Raw genomic sequence first — 6,227 nt, 5'->3', positions numbered from 1 at the left:
GTGCACAGTATCAGCCTTACTTTAATACACCACTGATATCCAGTTTTGTAGTAATACACTATTCTGTATAAAGAGGAGTACTATAGTTCTGTCTCTAGCATCTGGTAAGTGCTCATCGTCAGGATTGTGGTCTAATAAAGCTTTTCTGGATTTGCATTTGACATGACTCAAGACATAAGAAGGCTTCTGTGCTGTAAAAAATTGGATTGCTATGAGTCCATATTATGTGAGCATGGTACCCATGAGTTTTCAGATATGTACTGAGAAGATATTTATATAGTTTTAGCACTGTATAATCTGTAGCTGCCATACAAGTTACAAGTCACTGAAATCCTACTAAGAGAGAATTACAGTCCTGATAGAGAGTAACCTGAAATTATGACCATCTGAGATCTGTTCAGTACTCTATTAATGGTCTCTATCCCATTTTAATGGGACATAATTCTTCACTGCTGGCACCATGTTGTGTTCTTCCTGGCATTTCCTGTGAATTCTGAAGACATTGATAGTCAAGCTGTCCTCCCTGGGTTTAGGATAAAATGCATTGCTAGGAACAGTATAAAAGCTTGGACTTTTGCTACCTGGCTGGATGTCTGCAGAATGTAATGCTACACTTCAATTGGACTGAGATCTTAAACCAAGTTGAGATCAAACTATTTTTAGATTATTTTAAATAAAAATAATCATATTCTTTGCCCTAATGTGAGAAAATAAAAACATTTTTAGCTTTCAGAATTTCATATTTGTTGTGCTTTTTGTTGTTTCTGAAATGTAACTTTTGAAGTTACCCCTGATTTAAGCATGGAGTTGGACTAGATTTCCTCCTGAGACTTCTTGCAACCAATCTGTGCAGTACTATTTCCTAAGGATCAGGGCACAGAGAAGTCATGAGCCATATTGGAAATGACACCAGTGTGTTTAAAATGGCACTAGGCACTTCTGTTTAGGTATCTGAACCATGATTTTAACCACTGTATTATCCCTTAGATTTATTTTTTTTTCTTTTCTAGCTGAAGAATATTATGTAACGAAACCTAAAAATGGATATTTGAGATTTCCCTGTTGAACAGTCATGGATCATCCCTCTGTTTTCTATTGCAGTCTGTAGAAATACTGAACTGCTTTACAGTTTTCATGACCTTCAACTTGAATGTGTCCAAGCAAACAGGAGAAATAGATTATTTAGTAAATTTCAAAGAGTCCTTATTTTCTGCAGGAACCATATTTTGACTCACTGTGAATCCACCTTACTCTATAACGTTACTCTAAATCAGTATCAAGCATCTCTGTCTAAGCCTGGGTAATTTTGGAGGTCATACAATAGCAACTGCTGCAGAAATCAAACAGTATCAGGCTTTTTCAGAAGTGAGACTAGGTTAGCGAATGCCTGTGCCATGCAACAACACATTCATCTTGGCTCCAGCCTGCTCAACCGAAATAACACAGTGCTCTGGAGCGTGTTAATACAGCTGTGCTTCAGTGTATGCTAATTCCTCCTACTCTTCTTCCCATTCCCTTGGCACAAAGCAGCATCAGTAGGAGGGAAAGGAGCAGAGGTGAAAAAAACTTAAATGAGACAAAGCTAAAGTGTTTCAGAGCTGCTGGTTCCCTTCAGATATGCTGAAGGAAAGGAGTGCCACTGGAAAATAATGCAAAGCTATGAAAACGGAATAGCAGAGGGGAGGAGAGGAAAGGATGTTGAGGAAGCTGGAATCAGAGAGCTGCAAAGAGGATATGTGCAGGCTGTAGAGGGATGAAGTAGTCTGGAAATAAAATAAAATAGAAATAGTAAGTGGGGCATGGTGATGTACACCATGAACTCCAACACTGACTTCATCAGACAGATCAAGGTATCTCCCTTGAAAGCTTACTCTTAGCACCACTCCAGATCACCTGATCAAATTTAACGCAACAAAATCCCCTATAGGGCAGCAAGACACAGAAACAAAACACAGGCCTGGAATCAGGGGATTTAGCCTTTTTAGGACAAGATAAATAGTTGTACAGAGGTACCCAAGTCACAAAAAGCAGTAAAATCATTAATAACCAGAAATTACAGCCAGGAAAATAGCTGTTTTTTCTAGGCAGGAGTAATCAGGATGAACAGGTGTGCAAGACCAGGCTGGATGGGGCCTTGGCCAACCTGATCTAGTGGGTGGCACCCCTGTCTATGGCAGGGGGTTGGAGTTAGATGATCTGTAAGATCCCTTCCAACCTGAGCCACTCTATGATTCTATGAGTAAACTCCATGAAAACATGGCATGCTACTTCTGGTATCTAGTGACACAACATCTGCACAGTTCTTGTTCCATATAGAGGTTAAGGTAATCCTTATTCTGTGAATATAAGTAGATTTATAGACACATAGTCAGGAGCACCTAAATGTAGATGTTTACATGCAGGAATCTAAATGTGCTGCCAGAGCCCGAGCTTCCATAAAGGCAGTGGAGAGCTGGAGCAGGATGCAGATTCCCAGATGTCATAGGGTATCAAGCTAGCGTAGATATGCTAGTGCTATCCAGGGCTGCTTGTTATGACAGAAGACATAAATGAAGTGTACCTTTTGAAATATTTTGATGGCACTATAAACCTACGGTTAGACAGCTGGATCAAGCCATTATCCCATTAACTGACATGACCAAAGGAGCTGACCTGTCAATGTTTTAGAGAGAGATAAATTGCACTTTGGGTTCTCCTGACTAGAATGATGTGGAATTTGAATCTGTTGCTCATGCATTGATTTCTGGTGCCATTTGTTAGGCTCTAAGATATCCAACCAGAAGATTAAGGCCATAATTCTGGCCAGACATCTTTCTGGACAGATATCTTTCTTTCTGATTAGATTATCTGTATGTACAACAATTGTTTAAGGGTTATACCTGGTGAGGAAAGATAAGCATTATATGGGGCCAAAACAGCTGAGTCATGATTATATTTGACTTTTCGATAAAGGCTATGAATAAATTTTAACAGAGGATCAGCATGAAACCTGATGGAAAAGATAACTCCCTTTTGTTTGATTATATTTATGTGAGTATAAATTTGTAGAACAGTTTGATTTGGTCCTAAAACATGAAGTTCAAGGAGAGAAAGAATGTCCCCTTTAAAATGCTGAAAAATAGAAATGTATTTTTCTTCTCCCCTTCCCAGCCATAGCTGAATGATTCAAAGCTTTCAAGTGAGGCATATTATTATTATTATTCCTATGATTATGATGATGATGATGATGATTATTATTATTACCATCATTGTTATTATTATTTTTAATCAGGGCAAAGAGATATTTGTGGTGGTACTTGTTGCCATAAATATTTAAAGGTAAGTCATCCACAGATGTTACCCCTTAAGGGAGAAGGATCACTGTCATTAATTCTACTCATTTATCCAAAACAAGCTCAGTGATGTAGATCCAACAGTCCCATCCTTTACCCTCTGCTCATACCTTCAGCTCTGAAATATCTCCAAATTATCTTGCTTATCTTCTTCCTTTCCTATGTATTTTGGTTTATAGTGATATGGGCATCACCACTTGTGAAAAAGGAGGCTCCTGTACTGGTAGCTTTGTAGCAGCTCTCTCCCTTGTTCATTTCAGAGTTGATCTGAATGGTCAGGCGGAGATGGAAAAAGTAAAAAAGGCATGATTCATCTATTTGATGGTGTTTCAAAGCAAAATATCAGAGCAGTATGGAGAGCTTGGGAAATGAAGCTTCCTCCTTGTGTACTCCTCTGTAGCAATATGATCTGGCCCAGATTGTCACTCGTCTCCATTCTCTAGCCGCTTTTTTGTGTCCCTTCCCATAAATGTGTGTTAGGGTGTCTCTTCCCTCTTTCCTTCACAGCTATTAAAACAAACAAACAAACTAACAACAAAAACCCTAATGATTGGGCACACTCACAAGAGGTAGAAGGTACGGATTTGAATACCTCCTACCAGGATGAAGGATGAATACCAGGATGAAGATGTGATTTAGAAAGGATTTGTCCAAATAAGCACGTTGACCTTTAGGCTATCATACTAAAAGCTGGCCACCACCTCTTAATTTCCCTCCTACTTTCTTCATTCTTTTTATATTTTTTTCAGTGGAAGTGGCTGAAGTTACTGGATTTCATACTGAGATCATGGTGTTGGGCAGGCAGTAAGGAAGCTCCAGGGTATTCTGGTGAGGGATTCTTTGTTTATGAACGACAAATTGATGGAGGTGAGTGAACAGGTACTAAGACTTTCTGTGCTATCAGGATATTGTACAAGGTAGCAGAGGGTAATGATTTTCTGTTCTGGTCCTGAAACTTAGGTCCCAGGAAATGTCTTGGTGCATAACAGTTTCATCAAACTCTCTGGAGAGAGATAACCATACACCGTAAAAGATCATTTAAAGGTGCCTATGGTTTTCTATTTTGTCTATGCTTTGTTTCTGGCTGCCTAAGTTGAGTGATTTTCAGTTATATCTTTTGAATACTTCGGGAAACTCATAGAAATGTTAGGTCAAATTTAAGTCCAATTTTTTATCAGCTCTTACAGAATTTGGGGCATGTTGAATGCTAAGTTTCAGAACTTTTCATTAAATCTCAGTACCTTAAAGGTCATAGAATCATAGAATGCTTTGGGTTGGAAGGTACCTTAACATCATCTAGTTTCAAACCCCTGCCATTGGCAGGGACACTTTCCACTATACAAAGTTGCTCAAACCTTAGCCCTACATCATTCAGGTGCTTTTAAATATCTTGGTCTATGTACCAGTACAAGCCATCTGTGACAGTGACATCTGGTGAGTCTCAATGACACAATATTAGGAAAGGAAAAAAAAAATCAGTTATTCTTGGCTATCTGTTACAGGCCCAATAAATATAGGGTTTTTAAAATAAATTTGAAATGTTAGTCAAAGCTCTGTACACATGCCCATCTGTCATGATCTGTGATAGTAAAACCCCTGCCGGTAACAGTATGCAGAGAGATGCAATTATTTGTCTTATAACTAGAAACATTAGCAAACACCACTGGATGCAAAAAGCAAATAAAAGGACAAGCTAGACACCCACAAATTATTAATATATGCAGATGACCTTCTGCTTGCAATTAAAAATCTAACATTCAAAGCACTAAAATCACTCAGCCTATCAGAATCTGGAAGAGCTTGATGTTATAAAATCTGTCAGACTAATCAGATGTCTATTTTCTGACATTACTCAAAATTTTACCAGGCCTTTGAAATTAGAATCAGAAAGACAAATACAATTTATATTCTGATCAAACTGGCTTGTACAACATAATCAAAGACAAGATGAAACTGGCCAGCTCAAGTCTCTGAGCTGAGCTAATACTGTGAAAGCCATTAGTATTTGACAACTCCATTTTTTTTTTTTTTAATTGTTATTTTTTGCAGAAGGGGGAAGGAGAGGGAAAGAGTGCACTTAAACACTACCAGATGACAAAGTAATAACCTACAGAAAATTATTGAGATGGTATAATAAAAATATGATATTAAACCCTCCTGAAAAATCTACAGAAATATATGACTACCATGCTTGAAACTCTGTCAGGCAAGACTCAATGTCACACAAAGAGACTGTGTTGGAATGTGAAGGTTATTAAACATCCCTGTTTTTCAGATCTGTAGAAACCAGCTACAAGGTCCTGTTAAGTAAGAGGTGGATGCTTTATAAATCATCCTGTGATGATTTCCTGTGAAGATGTGATTTCCTGTGAAGAAAGGAAAAAAAGACTGGAGGATACCTAGCCAACATGCTCCTAGGGTGGCTATAAAAGCCTAGATTCAGTAGTGTTCCTCCTGACAAAGGACCGCCATATTTGCTTATCAGCTGCGCCACTTCAGCAAGACTGGGTAGAAGATGGGAGCTGCCTGCATGGACCAAGCTTGTTGCCAAGCTAGCAGTTGAATCAGTGTGATATGCAGTACAATTGAGATGGACCTCCTACTCTGTGTAAGCAGAAAAATAAAAAATGAAAAATACATGAGAGAAAAGTTTGGGTTTTTTTTTGACAGTTAAGACATTTCCTGAATTTCTTGTCACATATTCTATTAACTGAATAGATTTTTCAGAATCAGCTTAGTAACACTTTAGCCAAACAAAACTGGAAGTCTAAATGGTTTTGCTCTGAATCTTTTCATTTTTTTTTTCCCCACAGTTTTAGTTATCTTAGTTAAAACACCAGGATTTAGCTGGTGTGCTTTTAACTTTCTGATACAATAGCTCATACAAACCACTTG

At 38.2% G+C, this 6,227-nt stretch overlaps 1 long non-coding RNA gene across 1 annotated transcript; it reads left to right on the top strand.

The window, feature by feature from the left end:
* Nucleotides 1-3,851: 3,851 nt before the first annotated feature.
* LOC310895173 lies at nt 3,852-5,980 on the top strand. The gene is made up of 3 exons (XR_014580504.1): nt 3,852-4,199; nt 4,293-4,376; nt 5,608-5,980. It is a non-coding gene; the product is annotated as an uncharacterized lncRNA (long non-coding RNA).
* The last annotated feature ends 247 nt before the right edge of the window (nt 5,981-6,227 follow it).

The sequence above is a fragment of the Anser anser genome, assembly GCF_964211835.1.
Source record: "Anser anser genome assembly, chromosome: 2".
Taxonomy (NCBI): Eukaryota; Metazoa; Chordata; class Aves; order Anseriformes; family Anatidae; genus Anser; species Anser anser.
This window is presented reverse-complemented; position numbering and strand designations above follow the sequence as displayed.